The 24201-nt window shown below is 36.3% G+C and overlaps 1 pseudogene; it reads right to left on the bottom strand.

Annotated features, from left to right (window-relative positions):
* Nucleotides 1-21567: 21567 nt before the first annotated feature.
* On the bottom strand, nt 21568-22227 carry LOC132300489 (12-oxophytodienoate reductase 1-like; annotated as a pseudogene).
* Nucleotides 22228-24201: the final 1974 nt, after the last annotated feature.

The raw sequence follows: 24201 nt of genomic DNA, 5'->3' as shown, positions 1-24201 counted from the left end.
CGATGAGAATGGTTAGGGTAGGAAGATACTTGGTTCACCGAGTTTTGGTTGATCAAGAATTGATCAAACTTTTGAGATAAAGATTTCATCTCGGCGGCTATGTCATTAGAGTTGTCGACTTGATGTAAGCCAACACTTTTCCTACCTTATGTATTTCTACCATTCTTTGAAGACAATGTTCTATGCAATGAATTTTCACTCATGCTTTTATAAAGACGCCACACATTATCCTCATGCCTATCAATGTAAGAACCACCCATGGAAGCATCAACCATACCCTTATAGTTGTCCGATAAGCTCTCAAAGAAATATTGAACTAATTGCCATTTGGGCATGTCATGGTGCGGACACTTCCTAAGCAATTTGTTAAAGCGTTCCCATGCCTCATGAAATGTTTCCCCATCCCCATGTGTAAACTCTCTAATTGAGGTTCTCATGGCATTGGTCTTTGAAACTGGATAGTACTTCTTCAAGAACTCTTGTTGCATTTCTGCCCAAGAAGTGATTGAAAAAGGCCTAAGATTGTTGAACCAATATTTTTCCTTGTCTTTAAGGGTGAATGAAAAAAGTTTAAGCCTTAAGACTTCTTCCGGCATATCCGTGTATTTCACGGTAGAACAAACTTCAAGAAACTCATCCAAATGCTTGTAAGGTTTTTCACTTGGAAGTCCATGAAAATTAGGAAGCATTTGAATGGTTTGTGCTTTGATTTCATAATGGTATGCTCTAAATGGTGGCAATTGGATACATGTGGGTGCATTATACTCATTTGGCACATAATAGTCTCTTGAAGCAATTGGTGGGTTAGCAACTTGAGGTGCAACATGAACACCTTGATTTTGAATTCCTTGATTTATGATGGGAGGTTGTGGATCATACATTGGCCTTGGCATTCCCAATAGAACTTGGCCTTGTTGTTGAGATTGGTGAATGTATAATCTAGGCATGCCTAGTGGTACTTGCATGTTATCATTGTGCACATTAGGATGGAGGATACCTTGTTGATCTATGTGACCAAGGTCCTCAACATGATTATCATTATGGTCATCCATTGATAGATTGGTTCTATTTGAACTTCCTCTTCCCCTAGGGTTTCTAATGGTAGATTGAAGATGCAAGTCTAAAGGGACAATAGTAGGTCTCAATGAATGACGACCATGCATGCACAATGCTAAACACAACAAATGACAAACACTATGCCTTCACAATAATGCAATTAAACTTCTTCCACAAACACAAATCCCATGTGTGAAACAACAATAATGCAATGAAAAAGAAAAATTACCTCCACACGGGCTCACGATTTAACTACGAGATTAAGTCAAGAAAGTCTCACAAAGGTCCTATAGTATTACAACTCCAAATTTATAGCTTAGTTTAGCAAAAAAAAAATTATTTTAGCTTTTTCCTTTGTTTCGCTTAGCTTTGCTTAATTTCTCCTTTGCTTGGCTTCTCTTTAACTCAATGCACCTAGTCAAGGATGAACAAACACAATACCAATCTAATTGATTTCCACAAATTCGACATTACCAATCAAATCAATCCATCGATCAATCAATCCATCAATCCCCGGCAACGGCACCAAAAACTGGCCGATTCCGTCGCACTACGGTCAAGTTTAGAAAGTGTTCATCAAGGCGAGGGCCAAGTTTTACATTTATAAAGCCACTACTACCTTAACTAAAAATATAGTTAGGGCGAGTAGGGATCGTCCCAAGGGATTATGTGTTTATGCTAGGTCGAATTGTGTTGTGGAATTGCAACTAGGGTTAGTAGGTCGAATGATCAAACAAATGGTTGGTTGGTTGGTTAGTTGATTACACTAGAGAGTAACTAAATAAAACTAAGTATGAATGCAATAAAGAGTAAGTAAAAGAGATAGAGAAAGTCTTGGGGTTTAGAGGTCACCACCAAGCAATGCATTTCTATACCATTCACAAGTGACTAATGAGGGTAAGGTGTGTTGCAACATTTGTGTGTGTGTGATTGGTTGATTCAACAAGCAAAGATGACCAATTGAGCATGTATTGTCTAAACATCATGTAAAAGGCACAATATATCTAATCAAAGAAGTATGTATTGTCTAAACAACATGTGAAAGGCACAATAGATCAAAACAAGTCATTAATCCTTTCATTAAGCTCACAATCCAAATACACCACAAGGTTAGAGATATATGCTATTTTCATCCAAAAGCATGAAACATCAAGCAACAAGCATGGATTGTCCTCCCATTTACCATCTACACTACAACTACACTACTAACATGAAATTAAACTAAGGAGAGGCACAACCCATCAAGAAATAAGTATGAACCATCAATTAAACTATAATAGCATTCCATTAAGCACAATGTCTTGACAATCTCTAGATCCATAACATCAATACACATAGACATGCATCAATAACATAAGAGATAGAGATGAGCATATGAACATCTACCCTAGCATACATAGACATATGGATAGAGGTGAAATGAACAATTGCAAGCATTAAAACATATAAATCATTGAATAACCAAGATCTATATAAATCAAAGTGTCAAAACAAGTATTACAACACTAATCCCTCAATAATACACAAGATTAAGGTAAAGAAAGCATGCTTGGGGCTAACTCTTGCCCCAAGAGGATGTCTAGCCACTCATGGTGATGCTCCTGCTCCATGGATGAATTCTGCTCCTTGGAAGATGAAAAGGCTCCAATGGTGTCTCTAGCCTTCTCCTCTTTTTCTTCTACACTAAGAATTGCCTCCATTAGAATTCTATCTCTAATGTGTGTGTTATCAAAAAGTGCATCATATTCCTTTTATAGGTAGGTCAAGTGACACACCAAATGAGCTAGGGTTGTGCACCCAATATTCTCTAATGATTGGAGAGAGGACAACTTTAGTGAGCTGGGATTTTAACTTTTTCACACTAGAGGAAGTTCGATTGATCGAACCTTGTACTTGAATCGATCGAACTGGGCTGAGATCTATCGAACTAAGGCTGGATCGATCCAACTGGGCTACGCTTTTTGGATAAGGACAAGTCTGAGATATTTTGGAGATATTTTTAGGAAAAGGACAAAAGTGGTAGGTGGGTGGACAGCTGTGGATAAGATCAATCATTTGAATGAGGACAAAAGTGTTCAATCGATCGAAGTATAGTGTTGGATCGATCAAACTTTGGGTTTTTTATTTTGGGTCAAGGTTTGGATCTATCTTGAAATGCTGAGATCGATCCATGTTGGATCGATCGAACCTTCATCTCTGATCGATCGAGAATCTTGAATGACCACCTTTCTTCCTTTTTGCTTCTTTCTTTCTCCACTTTGCTGCTTTCTTTGTCCAATCCCAGAATTGCTCCTTTTAAGCTCTTATTTGGCTGAGTTAGCTTATTTTCGGGATAAGTGCCTGAAAATGGAATTAACACGAAATTAATCTAAAACGGTAAAGTAAAATAGATAAAGGTTCTAGAATACCTAAGCTTAACGGGTTTAAATACGCATTTTTCAGTGCTCATCAGTTTTTGTGTACATTCTTCCATCCATTTTTCAATCTCTATTCTTGTTACCATCATTGGGGCCTAGCATATGGTTTTCTGCACTTTCATCTCAAAATTAGGCATTTGGTGCCAGTTCGATCGATCACAAGTGTCCCTTCGATCGATCGAACCTCTCTGCGGTCAATTCTCTGCAGAAATTAGCTCTCTGTGTATCGTGCGAACTTTATTCCAGATCGATCCAATTATTTCTTGATCAATCTAGTTATCCCTTTGATAGATCTCAGTTCTGTACTTAGAAAATTTTTGAATCTCTGCATATTTCAGATCTCTGTGTATCGTTCGAAGTTATCTACAGGTTTTCACATCTTAGATCGATCGAGTTTCGATCGATCATCCTTAGATCGATCACAGTTTTGCCCCTTTGACTTTTTGAATTTTTCTTCTTTCAAATTTTATTTTATTTTGTTTTTCATTTTCTTTTACTTTTGTCATTTTCTTTTATCTTATTTGGTTAGTTTTCTCTTTTGAAAAAAAAATTATATATATTATTATTTCTTTGCATTCTTTATTTCCTTACATTTTTACTTCTTACATTTTTATTTATTTGCCTTTTTATCTTTGTTTGTGTACATATTAGTTTTTTCTAAAAAAAATAATAATAATAATAAAAGCACCAAAAATATATTTTTTTCACAGTAGCATTCCGTCTTGTTAGAGATGTTATACTTAGCACCTACATTATACATTGTGTCTTTTATCTCTTGTATCATACATGTTCATGTTCATTCTTATTTCTTTATTTTTCTTACATTTTGTTTCATTGTACATACTTTTATAAATATATATATATATATATATATATATATATATATATAATTGCATTCTTTATTTCATTGCATTTTCATTTATTACATTTTTATTTCTTTGCATTTTATTGTGTGTGTGTGTGTGTGCGCATACTTGTTATGTTATAAAAAAATAATAATAATAAATAAGAGTTTTTATTTTTATTTTCATTTTTTTTATTCTTGCATCCTTTCTTACTTTTTGTTTTTCATTTCTTGCATTGTACATATTCTTTCTTTACATTTTTCCTTCTTTTTTTCTTTTTTTTCTTTTTGCATTTTGTTCATGCATTTTATTCTTCGTTTTTCTTGCATTTTGTATATACTTTCTTTTATAAAAAGAAAAATAAAAAAATTACCATTGTGCCCTTGTGTGTATTCATGCTTTTATGCTTTGGTTAGGGCTTGATCTCATATCTCTCTTTCATCTTGTGTTATGTTGCCTTAGAATGTATGATTTGATTATTCTTATCCTATTTGATATGTCATGTGAGTTTACAAGTGTGGTTATTCAAATAGGTTGTTGATTCCAAGTTTGGGGGAGACCCTTTTCATATTAGATCATTGCCGGGCTTCATGTTTTCGCCACCACAGTATAATCTTTCTATCTTTTCCATTGTTCTCATTGCACATTGAGGACAATGTGCAGTTTAAGTTTGGGGGTAAGGTGACTTTGTTGCATTCTACTTAAGTTTGAGACTTAATTGTATGATTGAGATTTGAGATCCACGTTAGATATGATTTTGATATTTTGAGGACTATATTGTTTAGAATTTAAAAATTGTTTGACTTGAGAGTTCAATACTCATTGTATGCCTTATGGATGCCATTTAGGAGTAAAATTTTAAAAAATTGATATCATGCTTACACTTGTGGTCCACATCATCTTGATTTTGTGATTATTTTGAAATTCACTCTAGGATTCTACACTAGCACAGGCGCACACTAGCATTCATTTGTGGGGTACATGCTTTGTTGACTATTGAATTGATTATATCCCAATTGGGCTAGTAGTGCATTGAAAGCTTTCATCTGATAAAAGTGGATAACAAACCATTTTCATTGAGTAGCCAGGATTCTAGCCTCATCAAGCACTGAATTTCTCGCGCTGAAAGGTGGAGGGCCCAAACTCTAGGTTAATAATTGGAAAAAAAATAAAAATAAAAATTTATAAAAGCAAATAAATAAAAAAAGTGAGGACTTCTCCCAAAAAGTGAGAAGTGGGAAATGATTAGATGGAGGTTGTTTGATTTGTAGCCTAGTTGATTTGAGCTTGTAAGTCCTTAGGTGTGTTTCAACACCTAATGCCCTAAAGCCGTCTGGTTTGGGAGTCATTGACCTAACGCTCGACCTCGTGGATCTCTAGAAAGCTTAATAGATCAACACATTGCACTATGCTTCCATCTTTGACCCTTAGGGATAGAAAAAATAATAATAATAATCGAGTGAAAGGAATAAGCGCACCTAGATCAATAAAGTTTTAATAAAAGGTCTATTCTTTGTCTTGATGATCGGCACTAGATTTGTGTGTTAGTTTGAGGGTAAGGATGTGATCATTTCTTTAGTTGGCTTAAATAGCAACATATTTGATGCCGGTCTACTCAAAAAGGATTCTTGAGTTGTTTTGATTTACATGACCATTTTCTTGATGTGTGGAGGACCATACTTGCTTGCTTGATGTTGAGATTTTGGGAAATTGCTTCGAATTGGTAAAAAAATTGTATACTTGAGGTAGTTTTTTCCCAATGCTTGTTTGCAATTGATGAGCACTGAAAAGTGCGCATTTAAACCCTTTAAGGATGAGCATTCTAGGACCTTTATCTATCTTACTTTCCCGTTTCAGACTAATTTAGTGTTATTTCCCTTTTCAGGTGGTTATCCCAAAAATAAGTCAATTCAGCCAAATAAGAGCATAAATGAAGCAATCTCAAGCTGAATGGAAGAAAGGAGCAAAGTGAAAGCGAAATGAAACAAAGTGTGGAAAATCAGCAAGTTCGATCGATCTCAGAATTACTTCAATCGATCTCAGAATTACTTCAATCGATCTAAAGTTCATCGATCTAGACATTTCAAGATGGATCCAAGCCTTTGTCCTTATTCAAAAGAGTTTAACAAGTTCGATTGATCTCAGCATTTCTTCGATCGATCGAAATGGTTAGATCTTATCCAAACCTACCACCCCACCTACCACTTTTGTCTCTTTCCCAAAATATCTCAGAGATTTGTCTTTATTCAAAAAGGCGCCGCCAAGGATGATCGATCTCTGTAGTATTTGATGGATCTCAGCACAGTTCGATCGATCGAACCTCCTCAAGTCCCAAAAAAAGACAAATTCCAGCTCATTAAAAGTTTGCTCATGGTGCAATCATTGGAGGGACCTAGATGCACGAATCTAGACCAATGGTGTGACACTTGACCTACATATATAAGGATTTGGAGCCATTTTTTAGGGGGAGGAGATCATATTCATAAAATAATTGATCATATAACTTGTAATACCATTTCTCATATCTTGGAGAGGAGGCTAGAGAGAGCTTTACACATTTTGGGAGTTCTTCCATTCTTCTAGGGTTTCCATCAAGAAAGAGGTCATGCCTACCATGGAGATAGCCCTTAAAGGTTGGATGACTACTTCAATGAGTGGCTAAACATCTTCTTGGGGGTAGAGTAGCCCCTAAGTTTGCTTCCTAGACTTAGTTCTTTGTATATTTTTGGGAATTTATTTGTAACAAATGTTTTGATCTTGGATTTATATATATATATCTTGTGGTTTCTACTTGATGTGTATGGATTAATGCTTTCAATTGATTATCTACTTCTAACCATATGTCTATATATGCTAGAATGGATGATTCATCTACTTTTCTCTAGATTTAGTAGAGTTTATGCATGTCTATGTGTATGGATGAAGTTAATCTAAAGATGGTCAAAACATAGAGCTCAATTGAACACTCTTGCAATTTATTTAATGGTTCACACTTGTTTCTTGATGGATTGTGCCACACCTTTAGCTTACTTAGTTTAATTTCCATGTCCTTAGTGTAGAAGTAGTGTAGTTGCTTTAGATTCATAGATAGGTTAACAATCTATTCTTGTTCCTTGGTGTTCCATACTTATGAATGCATAAGGTATATGTTTATAGATAGTTGTGTGTGCATAAATTGTGGTTTCCTTGAATGGATTTTGGTCTCATATGATAGGTTGTGCTTTCCATTTGATTTGGCTTGACAATCTATGCTTATTTTCCATCCATGTCTAGTTTCAATTAATGTCACACACACACACAAGTTACAAGTCAATTTCCCCATTAATATACAATTGCCAGTGTCTAGTGAAGTTAAGCTTAGTGGTGAGCTCTAGTACCCTAAGTCCTCTCTTCTATATATCGTTTTCTTTACCTCATAAATCATTGTGTTTTGTTTACTTTAATTTCATTTGCATAATAGCTTAATCAATCAATCTAACCAACATTTGATCACTCGACCTACTAACCCTATATTTTGTTTCCATTGCAAAGGCACCCACAATCCCTTGGGACGATCCCTACTCACCCTAGCTATTTTTTTAGTTAGAGGTAGTAGTGGCTTTTATAAATTTAAAACTTAGCCACATTGGACACTCACACTCTTAGTGCACATTTTCAAGCTTTGGGTGCACCGCAACAAGGCACACTAAGTTTTTGGCGCCGTTGCCGGGGATTTAATTAGCAACGCCATGTTTTGGAAACAAATAGGAATTAGTACTCTTTTGATCGTGTCTTTTCTTTATTTTCTTCTTAGTTACTTATTGTGTTTGTTCTTGATTGACTAGGTGATTTGAGTAAGGAAATCAAGCAAAGGAGAATTGAAGAGCAAGGAAGCCAAGTGGAACTAAGTTAAGCACAAAAAAGGCTAAAATCTAAAAAAATTGCGAAGCATAGCAAGGCTTGAAAATTGAAAAGTTAAATTGAAGTTGCTTAAGGACCCTTTGTGAGATCTTTTTAACTCAATCTCTAGTTAAATCGTTGGCCCGCGTGGAGGCATGTTTTTACATTCCTAGATAGATCGTGAGCCCACATGGAGGCAAATTACTTCTCTTTGCATATTGTTCAAGCATGGGAATATTGGATCATTGTATATAAAGATTTGTTATTTGATTTTTTCTAGGGGCGAAGTGTTTGTTACTTGCTCATTTCTTGTTATTTGTTTTGCTAGTGCATGCATGGTCATAGGTCATTGAATCCTACTCTTGTTCCTCTTGATTTTCATCTTGAATCGGTTGTTCGTAATCCTAGGGGAAGAGGTAGTTCTCATCAGGCCATTTCATCAATAGAGGAGCAAAACAATGACCATGTGGAGGACCTTGGTTACATAGACCAACAAGGCATCCTCCACCCTAATGTGCATCATGAAAATATTCAAGTACCAGTAGGCATGCCTAGACCATTCATTCCACCACAACAACAAGGCCAAATTCCATTGGGAATGCCTCAACCTATCTTTGCTCCACAACCTCCCATAGTTTAAGCTAACCAAGGTGTTCGAGTAACACCACCGGTTGTAATTCCCCCTTTTGCTTTAAGAGATCACTATGTGCCTAATGAATATAATGTACCCACTTGCATTCAATTGCCTCCATTTAGAGCACATCAATATGAAATCAAACCACAAACCATTCAAATGCTTCCTAACTATCATAAACTTCCAAGTGAAGAACCCTACAAGCATTTGGATGAGTTTCTTGAAGTGTGTTCCACCGTGAAATACACGGACATGCCAGAAGAAGTGTTAAGAATCAAAAATTTTCCTTTTACCCTCAAAGACAAGGCAAAATATTGGTTTAACAATCTTAGGCCTTTTTCGATAACTTCGTGGGCAGAAATGCAATAAGAGTTCTTAAAGAAGTACTACCTGGTATCAAAGACCAATGCCATGAGAACTTCCATTCGTGAATTTTCTCAAGGGGATGGGGAAATGTTTCATGAGGCATGGGAAAGGTTTAATGACTTGCTTAGGAAGTACCCACATCATGACATACCTAAGTGGCAATTAGTTCAATATTTCTTTGAAAGTTTACTAGATAATCACAAGGGTATGGTTGATGCATCTATGGGTGGTTCTTATCTTGATAAGCATGAAAATGATGTGTGGCAATTGTATGAAAGTATGAGTGAAAATTCCATGCATAGATCTCTGTCTTCTAAAAATGGTAGAAATCTAGGTGGAATGAAGAATGTTGGCTTGTATTAAGTTGACAATTCCAATGACATAGCCACCGAGATGAAATCCTTATCTCAAAGGTTTGATCAATTTTTGATCAACCAAACTTCGGCGAGTCAAATGTCTTCCTCCCCTAATCATGTTCATCATCGTGCATCTAATGAATCATGTATGACTTGTTCAAATGTCTTGCATTCTACTTCCAATTGTCCCCATGGACATGTGCAAAATGACAACCATGAGCAAGCAAATGCCATTTTTGCTAACCAAGGGAATAATCCCTATGGCAATCATTACAATCCAAGTTGGAGGAACCATCCGAACTTTTCTTGGAAAAGCCAAGGGGAAGTCTCAAACCCTCCCTAAGGTGGTTTTCAAAGAAAGTATGTTTCACCTTCAATGCAAAGCCAAGGTTCCCAAGGTTTTGGATCATCATTTCAATCACATGGTAATCAATTTTCAAATTCTCATTTTCTTAATTAACCATCTTATTCTCAAGGAAATTCTAAGAGTCCCGCTTTTGAAGAGAAAGTGTTGACCGCTTTAGGCACTCTAGAGGCAAACACTCAATTGTTTTATTCTCATTCTCAATCCATTGCTAAGCTTGAAACCCAAGTAAGGCAAATAGCTAGTACTTTAAATGCTAGAGAGAAAGGGAAAATGCCTTTGAATGCCCCACCATACCCTTGTGATTATCCAGTAAACTTTCAAAGAAGAAGAACAAAAGCCAAGCACCAAGAAAAGTGGTCTTGACCGAGCAAGTGAGCTCTCTTTTGCAACATAACACTCTCCCAAAGTTCAAAGACCCCGGTTCACCTACTACTTCTTGCATCATTGGTGACCATGTCATCAATCGGGCTCTCTTAAACTTAGGAGCAAGTGTTAACCTTCTTCCATATTCAGTGTATGTCAAATTAGGCTTAGGAGACTTGAAACCTACGTTAATAGTTTTACAACTTGCAGACCGATCAATCAAAAAGCCCCGAGGTATCATTGATGATGTTTTGATTAAAATTGATAAGTTCTTCTTCCCGGTCGATTTCGTTGTCATAGACACAGAACCGGCTTCGAATCCCAAAAGCCAAATTCCCGTTATCCTTGGCCATCCTTTCTTGGCAACTTCAAATGCCAACATCAATTGTAGGACGAGGATAATGAAAATCTCATTTGGCCATATAAAAGTGAAGTTGAACATCTTTAACCCAACCCCGAATTCAATGGACCAACATGAAGAAGTGTGTGTTGTAGAGGAGTGTGTAAACCATAAATTTGATGAAGTTAAGTCTTTACTTGATGTTGAACATTCCCATGGTTTATCTACCAACTTGAAAGCGAAGAAAGTTGCATTAAAGTCAAGTGTTCTAAGGGCATCGAAGCCCAAGAGTTGTTTTGACCAAGAACCGTCAATGTCGTTTGAATCAAATCCAATGAGTTCTTTAGAGAACAATTTGTTGGGTGGGGTTCAAAAATCCATTCACCCTGTCAAGGAGGGGTTGCATAATAAGATATTTGAACCGGGATAAAAGAGCCCAACGTCTTGCTATAGACGTTAAAGACTAGTAAATACTTCGTAGGGTTTATAACCCTATTCCTCCCTCATTTTTATTTTACCTTTCATTTCTTGCGTCGTCTAGATATGTTTTGGGGTTTATACACATTGATGGGAACTATGATTGAGTATGCATGCACTTTCATTCTGAAAATAGCCATTTTGTTCCTGTTCGATCAATCTCAAAAGAGGTTCGATCGATCGAACACCCATCCCTGCATCCAATCATCTCTCTGTTCCATCGATCGAAATTTTCCTACATAAATCAGCTCTCTGTGTATCGATCGAAAATTTCCTTAGATCGATTTGAAAATTCCTAGATCGATCCAACTTTTTCTTGGATCGATCTTCACTCCACAATTAGAAAAAATTTTGAGATCCATGAAAAAGGCCTCTTTGTGCATCGTTCGAACTTGTCTGCAGGTTTTCACCTATTCGATCGATCGAAGTGTATTCCAGATCGATCTGGGATTGATCGATCTGTATCCCTTTGTTGACTTTGATTTGACTACTCTTTTGAATTTTAATTTTAATTTAGTAAAAATTCAAAAATATTTTGAGTTTTTATTTTATTTTATTCTCAAAAAATTTCAAAAATATTATTAATTTGAGGAAATTTTTCAAAAATCTAAAAATATTTTCATTTTATCTTATTTTTTATTTTATTTATTTTATTTTATTTATTTATTTATTTATTTTGTTGTATTTTTATTTTTATTTTTATTTTAAAAATATTTTCAAAAATTCCAAAAGATTTTTACTTTTATGTTATTATCCAAAAATTCAAAAATATTTTCTTTTTAATTCCATTTTATTTTATTATTTTAATTTTCTAAAAATCCAAAAAAATATTTTTAATTTTCAAAAATTCATAAAAAAAAAAAAAATTCAAAAAAAAAAAATTTCAAAAATACTTTGTCATTTTGAAGCATAGAGTGATCTGTGTTCCTTCAAGATAGATTTATGTTCGATCGATCTGAGATTTTTCCAAATTGATCGAACTCGTCGGGACCAGTTTTTAAAATAGATCCCTAGGGTCATTTTGATCGATTTGTACATCAATCTCAGACCCTCATCTCTCTCACCGTTGCAAATCCTATCTTCCCAACCTCCGACGAGCTTCCCGAGCTTCGATTCTCCCTTCCTCATCTCAGATCTCACGTTTCTCTCTCTCTCTCTTGATCCACTTCTCTCCTCGGATTTGGTAAGTTTTGGGTTTTGATGTTAAATTTGAGTTTCAATCATATGTTGTAGATGCTTTCCATGCTTAGATCTTAAGTTTCCATGATAGAATCTTTCCATTCATAAAGCTTTGAGCATGTGTATATATGTGTATAGATGTTTGTATATATTTTCATTTTCGATTTGATTTTAGGGGTCACGTGCCAAAACAAGTGACCATTTGAGTGTTGTTGAAGAATTGTGGGACCCACGTGCTCGGGTACCACCCTTGCCTTCCACGTCACAGATCTGTGACTTTTCACATTATTTGCAGAGTTCGATCGATCGAAGTTTTTCTCAGATCGATCTGAGAAAGATCGATCTCACTTAATTCCTGATCGATCCAACTTGAATCGATCTCATCTTTTCCTGATCGATCGAACCTCACAGATTTGCCTATGCACTTCACACACCATCTTTTGTGTTCCATGCTATCTTATTTATGCCCAATGCCTGTGTTTTAATGTATTTCATACTTATCCTGTGTAGCATGTTTCACTTAATCACTGTTCTTTGGCTGCGACATCACTTGCATAGATTCATATTTATTATTCTGAGTTGTCTATCTTATTTGACATGCATGTTTCTATATATACTGTGCTTCAATTCTTTATGTCGATACTAACTTATTCTGCAAGTGTTTTTCTTTCTGTTTTGCAGGCCATGGCTAGGGTAAAGACTGTTGCCCGTAAGCATTATACACGCCGAGTAAGGTAGAGAGTAGAGGAGCAGGCAAGACCATCTTATGTTCAGGACCCCATTCCAGAGCCAGCTCCAGTGCAGGTTGATGATACTGAGCAACCTGGGCAGTTAGAGGCAGATCCAGCTCAGTCCCCATCAGCCGCCTCTAGACTACAGTCATCAACTTCTGCATCTTCTTCTTCAGCCGAGGCTGAGCATGTACCTTCTCCTTCACCACCACCGGCACAGCCAGGCCAGGTCCATGACAGACCTAACAGGAGATACTCATACCTTCAGGTGGCGCATGAGTCAGTATTTGATATTACTTTCTTCTCCCAGTATCTCCTGACCTGGCCAGCTTACGATGATATTGACCGGAGGGGCATTTCAGCTATTTTAGCCCCAGTTACCTATCCAGTTTACCCGCGGCTTGTTCGGTTGTTCTACCAGAACCTCCGGCCGGCCCCGAGTAACCTATCAGAGCTACACACTGCCATTAATGGCCACCCCATCCGGATAACAGTTGATATTATAGCCAGATCTTTCGATGTCCTCATGTCTGCCCTCCTGATGTTCATTATCCTATCTTGGAGCGGAGGCCTTCTTACGCAAACATACCCGTGGCACTGACTGGCCACTATGCAGATGGTGAGACTTTCGCCACCCGGACTTATTTGCCCGATGAGCTTTGGTTATATGATTCGGTACTATTCCGAAATGTATTTATGGCGGGCCATAAGATCCAGAGGTGTTTAGACTTTTTGGCTACTTTATATGCATTCTATACAGGCCACTAGGTATCTATGCTGGCACTCTACTGGATGATGAGATTATATGTAACCTACATTAGCAAGGCCAAGCCCAGGCGAGCCACTTTTCTCCCATTTAGCCATCTTATCACTCAGATCCTCCGAGATCAGCGCTATCCTTTTCATCCAGATGAGCGTCCAAAGACAAGGGCTTGCCACTTTGGCAAAAAGGATTGGAACAAGAGCTACAATGCTCTTATTAAGAGCTTGGTGGAGGACATTGTTCTAGCAGCTAAGGAGCTTGAGGAGGAGGAGATGGCAGCCGCAGCAGCAGTAGACGATCCAACAGATGCATCGGCGGCTGCAGCATATATGGATATAGACTTAAAGCGAGAGCCTCTAGTAGAGGAGTTACCGCATCATTCTCCGGTAGGGTCGCCAGTTCATTCTCCGGAGCAGGCTCAGGATGTACCACAGTTTTATGATCCAGTCATACCTGAGGCTCTAGTTCAGACACCCGGTCTAAAAGAGTGTATCCAGACCTTGGAGGACGCAGTGGTCTCTCTTCAGTCAAATGTGGCATCTCTCAGCACGGACATGACTACTCTCAGCTCCGATGTCTTAGTTGTACTGCAGGGCATATCCAGAGATATCAGGGGATCACGCCCCACTCGCCCTACCTCATCTGCCTGTTCTCTATTCCTCTCTTTCATTATTCCATTATATCTGTGATACATTACTGCTATTTTGATATTAATCTGATATTTTTGTGGCCAGTCTGTCGGCCCTATTACTGTGATGTACCATATACTGTTTTTATTTTCTTATTTTATGCATGATCTTTTGGATGTCATATCTTTTTATTGATATATCTGTCTGTGACTAACTCCATTATCAGGTGCATACCAGTGACTTCAGTGAGAGAGTGCTGCCTAATTTTTTTTCAAGACCACCCTTTTCCTCTCTCCTTAGTTCATTTATTATCTCATTTACACTTGCATGTCCACTGCGCACAGCTATTATCCCCTTTGTTATCTAATCAGCTTTTCTCCCAATGCCATCTTTTCAGGACCACAGTTAATCCCAAGTTTGGGGGGGTTATACCACCCCTTTGGATACTTCTGTCCCAGCCATTCTTTGCCATAGTCGCACTGGTATACTCTTTCCTTTGTTCTCTTTGCACATTGAGGACACTGTGCCATGTGCCATGTGCCATTTAAATTTGGGGGTAATGGGTGTTATTTATAGTATTTGCTTTCAATTGAAAATTTTGAGCATGACTTGTGTAGTTGAGGGATTTTTTATGATTGGGTCATAACTTGCTATGATTTTGATCTTTTGAGTACTATATTGCTTAAAATTTAAAAATTGTTTGACTTGAGAGTCCAATACTCCTTGTATGCCTTGTGGATGCCATTTAGGAGTAAATTTTTCAAAAAATTGATATCTTGCTTGCACTTGTGGTCCACATCATCTTGATTTTATAATTATTTTGAGATTCACTCTAGGATTCTACACTAGCACAGGCGCACACTAGCATTCATTTGTGGGGTACATGCTTTGTTGATTATTGAATTGGTTATATCCCAATTAAGCTAGTAGTGCATTGAAAGCTTTCATCTTGATAAAAGTGGATAACAAACCCTTTTCGCTAAGTAACCGGGATTCTAGCCTCATCAAACACTAAATTTCTCGCGCCGAAAGGTGGAGGGCCCAAACTCTAGGTTAATAATTGACTTGGAAAAAAAAAAAAGTTGCAAAAGCAATAAAAAAAAAAGTGAGGACTTCTCCCAAAAGGTGAGAAGTGGGAAATTATTAGACAGAGGTTGTCTTGATTTATAGCCTAGTTGATTTGAGCTTGTAAGTCCGTAGGAGTGTTTGAACACCTAATGCCCTAAAGCCGTTTGATTTGGGAGTCATTGACGTAATGCTCGACCTCATGGATCGCTAGAAAGCTTAATAGATCAACACATTGCACCATGCTTCCATCTTTGATCCTTGGGAATAAAAAAAATAAAAAATTGAGTGAAAAGAATAAGCGCACCTAGATCAATAAAGCTTTAATAAAAGGTCCACTCTTTGTCTTGATGATCGGTACTAGATTTGTGTGCTAGTTTGAGGGTAAGGATGTGATCATTTCTTTAGTTGGCTAAGATAGCAACATATTTGATGCCCGTTCACTCAAAAAGGATTCTAGAGTTGTTTTGATTTACATGATCATTTTCTTGATGTGTGGAGGACCATACTTGCTTGTTTGATGTTGAAATTTTGGGAGATTGCTTGGAAATGGTTGAAAAATTGCATACTTGAGGTAGTTTTCTCCCAATGCTTATTTGCAATAATGGTGCCTCTTTTGTGAAAATGAGCTTAATGTTTGTGGATATCATTTCTAGAAACCCTCACGAGACTTCCCTCGTCCACTAGGGGTAACCTAGGGATTTAAAAGGCTTGTTGTATATACTAAATGCAATTGTGTTCCCTACGAAAGTGGTGTTATCTTTTTATTGCTTTCTAGTTCATAGTTGTTCAGTTGTTCATTTCATTCCTTTACTGTGTACTTCATTGCTAGGGACTAATAATATTTAAGTTTGGGAGTGTGATGAGCGCTGAAAAGTGCGCATTTAAAATCTTTAAGCTTGAGCATTCTATGACCTTTATCTATCTTACTTTCCCGTTTTAGACTAATTTCGTGTTATTACCCTTTTCAGGTGGTTATCCCAAAAATAAGTCAATTTAGCCAAATAAGAGCATAAATGAAGTAATCTCAAGCTGAATGGAAGAAAGGAGCAAAGTGGAAGCAAAATGAAGCAAAGTGTGGAAAATCAGCAAGTTCGATCGATCTCAGAATTACTTCGATCAATCTGGAGTTCATCGATTTTAGACATTTCAAGATGGATCCAAGCCTTTGTCCTTATCCAAAAGAGTCTAACAAGTTCGATCGATCTCAGCATTTCTTCGATCGATCGAAATGGTTCAATCTTATCCACACCTACCACCCCACCTACCAATTTTGTCTCTTTCCCAAAATATCTCAGAGATTTGTCTTTATTCAAAAAGGCGCCGCCAAGGATGATCGATCATTGCAGTGTTCGATGAATCTTAGCACAGTTCGATCGATCGAACCTCCTTAAGTCCCAAAAAAGACAAATTCCAGCTCATTAAAAGTTGGCTCATGGTGCAATCATTAGATGGACCATGATGCACGAATCTAGACCATTGGTGTGATACTTGACCTACATATATAAGGATTTAGAGCCACTTTTTAGGGGGAAGAGATCATATTCATAAAATAATTCATCATATAACTTGTAATATCATTTCTCATATCTTGGAGAGGAGGCTAGAGAGAGCTTTACACATTTTGGGAGTTCTTCCATTCTTCTAGGGTTTCCATCAAGAAGGAGGTCATGCCTACCATGGAGATAGCCCTTGAGGGTTGGATGACTACTTCAATGAGTGGCTAAATATCTACTTAGGGCTACAGTAGCCCCTAAGTTTGCTTCCAAGACTTAGTTCTTTGTATATTTTTGGGGATTTATTTGTAACAAATGTTTTGATCTTGGATTTATATATATATATCTTGTGGTTTCTACTTGATGTGTATAGATTAATGCTTTCAATTGATTATCTACTTCTAACCATATGTCTATGTATGCTAGAATGGATGATTCATCTGCTTTTCTCTACATTTAGTAGCGTTTATACATGTCTATGTGTATAGATGAAGTTAATCTAGAGATGGTCAAAACATAGAGCTTAATTGAACACTCTTGCAATTTATTTGATAGTTCACACTTGTTTCTTGATGGATTATGCCACACCTTTAGCTTACTTAGTTTAATTTCCATGTCCTTAGTGTAGAAGTAGTGTAGTTGCTTTAGATTCATAGATAGGTGGGCAATCTATTCTTGTTCCTTGGTGTACCATACTTATGAATGCATAAGGTGTATGCTTCTAGATAGTTGTATGTGCATAAATTATGGTTTTCTTGAATGGATTTTGGTCTCATTTGATAGGTTGTGCTTTCCATTTGATTTGGCTTGAAAATCTATGCTTATTTTCTATCCATGTCTAGTTTCAATTAATGTCACACACACACACAAGTTACAAGTCAATTTCCCCATTAATATACAATTGCTAGTGTCTAGTGAAGTCAAGCTTAGTGGTGAGCTCTAGTACCCCAAGTCCTTTCCTCTATATATCTTTCTCTTTACCTTATAAATCATTGTGTTTTGTTTATTTTAATTTCATTTGCATAATAGCTTAATCAATCAATCCAACTAACCTTTGATCACTCGACCTACTAACCCTATATTTTGTTTTCATTGCAAAGGCACCCACAATCCCTTGGGACGATCCCTACTCACCCTAGCTGTATTTTTAGTTAGAGGTAATAGTAGTTTTTATAAATTTAAAACTTAGCCACATTGCACACTCACACTCTTAGTGCACATTTTCAAGCTTTGGGTGCACCGCGACAAGGCACACCAGCAATATTGGTGCCTCTTTTGTGAGAATGAGCTTAACAGATGATAACTGCTGCTTCAGAAATTATTCTAAGTTAACAGATGAGACAGTTTGTGCACAGGACATCTGCACATACCTTATTTCCATTGAAAATATTTAACTAAATGACTTTACAGTATTTATATGTCCATTTACTTTAAGTTTACAATATAAATAAGGAAGTACCCCCCATTTGGATTCAATAAAAAATATAAGAAAATTGAAATCCAACTAAATCAAAATGTAAAAATTCAATTTTAGTACAAATTTGGATTTCCGCATGTTTTGGTAAAAATAAATCCTTATGTAGACCAATGTAGACTTGGTCATAAGTTCTGATAAAATCAATTTAGGCTATTTGAAGTGTAAGGAGTTATTACTGGGAAAAATTATTTTGAAATAATCATTATTTCTAAAATTCATTTTTCACACTTAGCCAAAAATATAGTTTTTCATGACGCGCATTCTGGGTTCCTAATGTCCGTTACTAACTCATGGTAATGAAGGTTTCTCGTGCCTTAATTGTTGACCAATATGAATTATATGATTGATGTGCATGGTCTTAGTATTTCTAGCACAAGTATGAATTCTTTCAAAGCTTATGCAAGCTTGAACTAACTCACTTTTTGGCAATGACTTCATGTGCAATTATATATGAATGAAGTGCATTGTCTGTTGCTAATATATATAGGAACATATGAATGATGATATGATATGCATGGTCTTATAGAGTTGAGCTTCAAATGGATTCATAAATATTTTGACATTGAATCCTAAACACTCACCATCCTATCTACCCTTTTCTTCATTCTTTGTCCATGATCGTTTAGGTTTTGAGATATTCATTCTTTCTTCCTTCCTTTTAGTTGCTTTCTTACTCATTGTAGTCCAAGTTATCTTTGGATGGACTTTGCATTTGGCTCATTGTAACTTTAACTCTTCTTTGTATCTATTCCTTTTATTGATGTGATCTTGAATAATGGAATACTTGGAATGACCTTTATAGCTTCATTGAGGTCATTCTTTGAATGTGAATAATCTATATAACACTCAATGTAAACATTAGTCCTTAAACACCATTAATGGTTTGTTATCATCAAAACATCTAGATTGTCCTTAGATGAAATCCTTAAGGTCAACAAAATGCAATTAAAATAAACTTAGTTGAGATAGGGATTTAAGAGATGAGAAATGAGGTCTTGGGGTCCATTGGAATTGCCACTAAGCTTGTTCACCAAACCACACACTTTCAACTAATTTGGGGAAAACCTTCTTATGAACAAAATGCGACTACCAATTGCAATATTAAGCATGGACCATCCAATTCATGTATGAATTGTCTATTTAAACTAAGTGTAGCACAACCCATCAATTCTAAGTATAGCCCATCAAACTAGTCACAATTGTAGCACACATCAATCTAGAGAATCATGAAATTTGCAATAATAAGCCATGGAATATCAAATCAAGTAGAGATTATCTACCTACCTACAAGTATGAATTAAATTGTAGAACAACCCATCAAACATAAGTATAATCAATCAAATTAATTGACAAACCCATCTATTAAAAACCATGTATAGCCATCACTAGATTCTCAATCAACCACACATAGACATGCAATTAATATAGAAAAACTAGTGTAGAGATCAATTCCCAAATAATCACACATAAGACAACATGTAATCATATAAAGAATCAATAGAAAGAATTAATCAATAGAAATCAAAGGAGAACCCAAGATTCATTAAATTCACAAAACTAAAACACTAATCACAAGATATTATTCCCCAAAAAGTATGAAAGAGATAGAGGTTTATATTACAAACTTGGGGCTCATCCAAGCCCCAAGGAAAAGTCTAGCCAATCATGGAGGAGGTGGATGTGATCTTGGAACCCTCAAGGGCAATCCCCAAACATGGCTCCATCTTCTTCCTCTTCTTCTTTGTTTAATTCTAGAGAGAGAGAGTGTGTAGATTTTGAGATGTGTTCTTGGTGGCTCCACTCTTCTCTTTGCTTCTAACCCTAATCTCTAACTTTCTAGAGAGAGAAAATAAAAATTACAATGAATATAAAATTGAAGACAAAAGATCCTTTACAAAATGGTTCAATTTCCTTTAAATACAAGGTGCTTGGAGTAGTAAACAAGTTAGAAAATAAGCCCTTAAAATATCTAATCCCGCAACTATATTGTAGGAAGAGTTTGGGCACGCGGGAATAAAACAGCTCGCTGCCAGCGTATTTTCAATCGATCAAAAAATTCACGATCCATCTAAAAATTTAGCATTTTTGACCTTTTTTTGGATTTTTCTGGAATCTTCTCGAAACTTTTGCTTGACTCCAAAAAGGTTGTAATGGACCATTTTTAGCTCGTTTGAACCTTATTGACCTAAAATAGATAAAAACACAAATAAGTACTAAAACGGGAAAATAAATATAGATAAATGGATTAAAATACCCTAACTTAGGTGCTAAAATGCGTCACATTTGAACACTCATCACAACTTAGCAAAAACTAATTCGAAGCATGATTCACCTTATATGTATATTTAGAAAAGTATATATATATATATATATATATATAAGAAAACTCAATCTTAATATATTATATATATACTTTCCGTGAAAAGTATTTTTTTCACAAATATATAATAAATTAAATAAATAAATATACCATAAGTTTTACCTCGCAACAAATTGCACATGAACCTATATAACTTGTATGCATTATTGCTTTGCAAACGAATGAATAAAATATATATATGTATAGATTACAATAATTTCTGATGTTGATTTTACTAGTCTTAATAAGTGAACGTTAGAAATTAAATTTAAATTTATAGTCTGGATAGATGTAACTATTTAGATAGTGACTTTTGGAAATAAGGGTCACATTAGTTCAGATGGTGACTTTTGAGTTTTAAACCTTTGGTACTCTATAAATAGTACTTGCTCAAATCCTTTATAAGTCTAAATTAGAAACAATTTCGTAAAGTGTTTAGAAAATCTCTTCAATATAGTTAAGTGTAGTATTCCAGTGAGGCAGTGATTTTGTTATATCCAAAAGATGTCCTGTCATAACGAATTATTTCCACATTGCAAGAAGGATGCAAATGCATACATTGAAAAAAAAAGGGTTCAGATTACGACTAGATCAAAATGTTAGTTTCAATGGACTTATTTGTCACAAGTACAACAATATGTAGCATGACTGAAAAATGAGAAATTTAACCAATTCAATTACTGAGAAGAAGAGTAATTGAAATTTGTTTACAACTTTTGTTTCTTATTGCACTCTTTCAGCACAAAAGAAGCACTAGAAAGAACGAAAAGTTTAACAGTCGATTTGAGATGCATAAGACAAATATAACATAAAACATATTTTTTTGTGTTCAAGAAGTTGTTTCAAGAAATGGATAATCAGTGTAGCCAATGACAGGATTTGGTATATAGAATATGTCTCTGTTGTACTTGTTGGGAGGAGAATCAAGCTTGAATCGCTCTGGCAAATCCGGATTGGCCGAGAATAAACGGCCATAAGCCACAAGATCTGTGTAGTTCTCAGCCACAACGTTGTTACCATCTTCCCTCTCATAACCTCCCGCAACGATAAAGGTACCATTGAAAGCCTTTCTCATGTGCAGAAGACTATGGGGACATTCACTTTTTTCTTCTGCAGTTTTCATCCTAGGCTCAAGCATGTGACAGTAGAGAATACCATATTTACTAAATGATTCAACTATATAAAGGCCTAGAGCCTCTGGGTTTGAGTCTCCTGATTCTAAGTAATTTGAGAAGGGAGAGAGCCTTATTCCCACTCTATCTTCTCCTATCTCATTGGTGATAGGTTCTCTAGAGAGCCTCCATACTTGTCTGTACGATCATTGACTTGGTCTTTCATAAACTGGTCTATTAGGTAACCATGAGCCCCATGGATCTCAACTTCTTCAAAACCTGTGTATCAAAAAAACATCATTGAATCAGAATATGAAGAGTGATATAGGCCATATATGTTTGGTATTTTAAAAAGTAGTCCAGGACACAGTTCAATAGATCTCCCAACAATCAATTTAGTAGTCCTAGAGTATAAGTATTGATGAATTCTTGAGCTTTCAAGAATCCTCCAATCAAGAAACTGTTTTAAGCTTTTCTTTGAGACACTGCCTTTCAAGAAGTTTCTCATATTGCCCAGGTATTCTACAATAACAATATAATAACAATTGACACACAACAATAATGCATAAATACACTCCTTTACCTTTATCTCAGCATCAGTTCACCCAAATGTTACCTTAATGCTCGCTTCCCGGAAAAATAAAATTTGGCGAACTTCAACTATTATGCACTTAACCTTAATATGTTGCTAATTTTTTTCCCTTTCTTTTTCCTGATTGTTTTTTTTTTTTTTTTTCATCTTTGACATGGAAAATTTTGATTCTTTTTTGTCCTCTGCAAGATTAATCATTGTGCATGGAGATATCATGTATCATCACAAATGATTCATAAAAAGAAAAGACGCCCTTCCCCTCAATTAATTAAATGCAGCAAGTGATCATGATCGCTGCCATTATTTGATGACCCCTGAAAATTACAGATTATGCACCTTCAAAAGCCATGTAAAATACAATAGAACCAGTTAGTTTCTACTAAATGTCAATGTACGTGATGGGATCCCACAACTTACCACATACGCACCACATAAACAGCGATTCACCATGTCATGTCACTCGGGGGCTTCAAGGAGGTTACGGTTTTGAGGACTAAGAGAAAGTCCTAGCTGGGAGGTCCTGCCATAGAGATCTTGTCACTAAAATACTTGGAGCATGTATATCAGTCCACTGCTAGTGGTCCCATACATCTTACATCACATGGGTGACTACCTCCAGTTAGCATGTTCTCACACGAGGAGGGATTGGACTTGTTAAGGGGAAGTATGTCACTTACTTTTAGAGTGAAAATGCATTAGTCAAGTGTCTCCATCTCCCTGATTGTCCTTCACATGTGCACAGGCGACTGATGTGGTATAGTGTATACGGCCACCACAATTAACGGAAAAAAGAGTCCTCTCTAAACTCACTTTATAGATGGGGACTTCCCTGTCTCTCACTTATATCATCTCCTTCCTCTCTTCATCATCTGACCACTCTATGGATCCTCTCGGAGAGATACCATTTGTTCTTTACTTGATACACTCTGCATGCCATCTCACCTGAGAATATTCTCCTAAGATTCATTATGCTCTGTTCGGTAGGACGGAAAAAAATTGAATGGAAGGAAGAGAAGAAAGGATGATTGAGACATCGCCAGGGAAGATATTAAGTGTTTCCCTCTTTTTGTTTGGTTGGATGGAAGAGAATGGAAAAAAACTGACAATTTAATTTGATCGGTAGGATAAAAGGAAAGACAAATTTTGCCTTTCTTTCCTTATATCATGTAACGACCCAAATCCGCTGGATCCGGATCATCAAATGGGTCCTTACCCGACCCAGAATCATCCGAGGATAATACGGTCATTTCACGTTAAATTAATAAATTAAAGTCCAACAAGGACAACATGGTCGTTTGTCATAATTCTATTGATTTAAGGCTCTAAGGGTATAATAGTCGTTTACTTGCATCGCCTAATAATTAAGATAAAGTCCGGGGTAATATAGTCCTTTCGGTGATCAAAATATAATTATTGAATTTTATTGCATCATAAAATAATAATAAAATAATATTCACAAAGTTAATTGGGTGCAAAAAGTAATTTGGGAAACTAGACCAAAAATGTATGGAATAGGAAAACCGGTCGACGTATAGATATCCACACGTCGACTGGTTTAGGTCACACGGACTCACTGCCAAGATACCGGTCGACGTATGGGAAGCCATACGTCGACTGGTTTCGAACATGAGTTACAATGGATTCCGGTCGACGTATGGGAAGCCATACGTCGACTGGTTTCGAACATGAGTTACAATG

Source organism: Cornus florida, unplaced genomic scaffold (assembly GCF_030987335.1).
Source record: "Cornus florida cultivar Cherokee Brave unplaced genomic scaffold, ASM3098733v1 CherokeeBrave_3.0.0_Hap2_Chr03, whole genome shotgun sequence".
Classification (NCBI taxonomy): Eukaryota; Viridiplantae; Streptophyta; class Magnoliopsida; order Cornales; family Cornaceae; genus Cornus; species Cornus florida.
The sequence above is the reverse complement of the archived record's forward strand: the minus strand, read 5'-3'. Positions and strand labels throughout refer to the sequence as shown.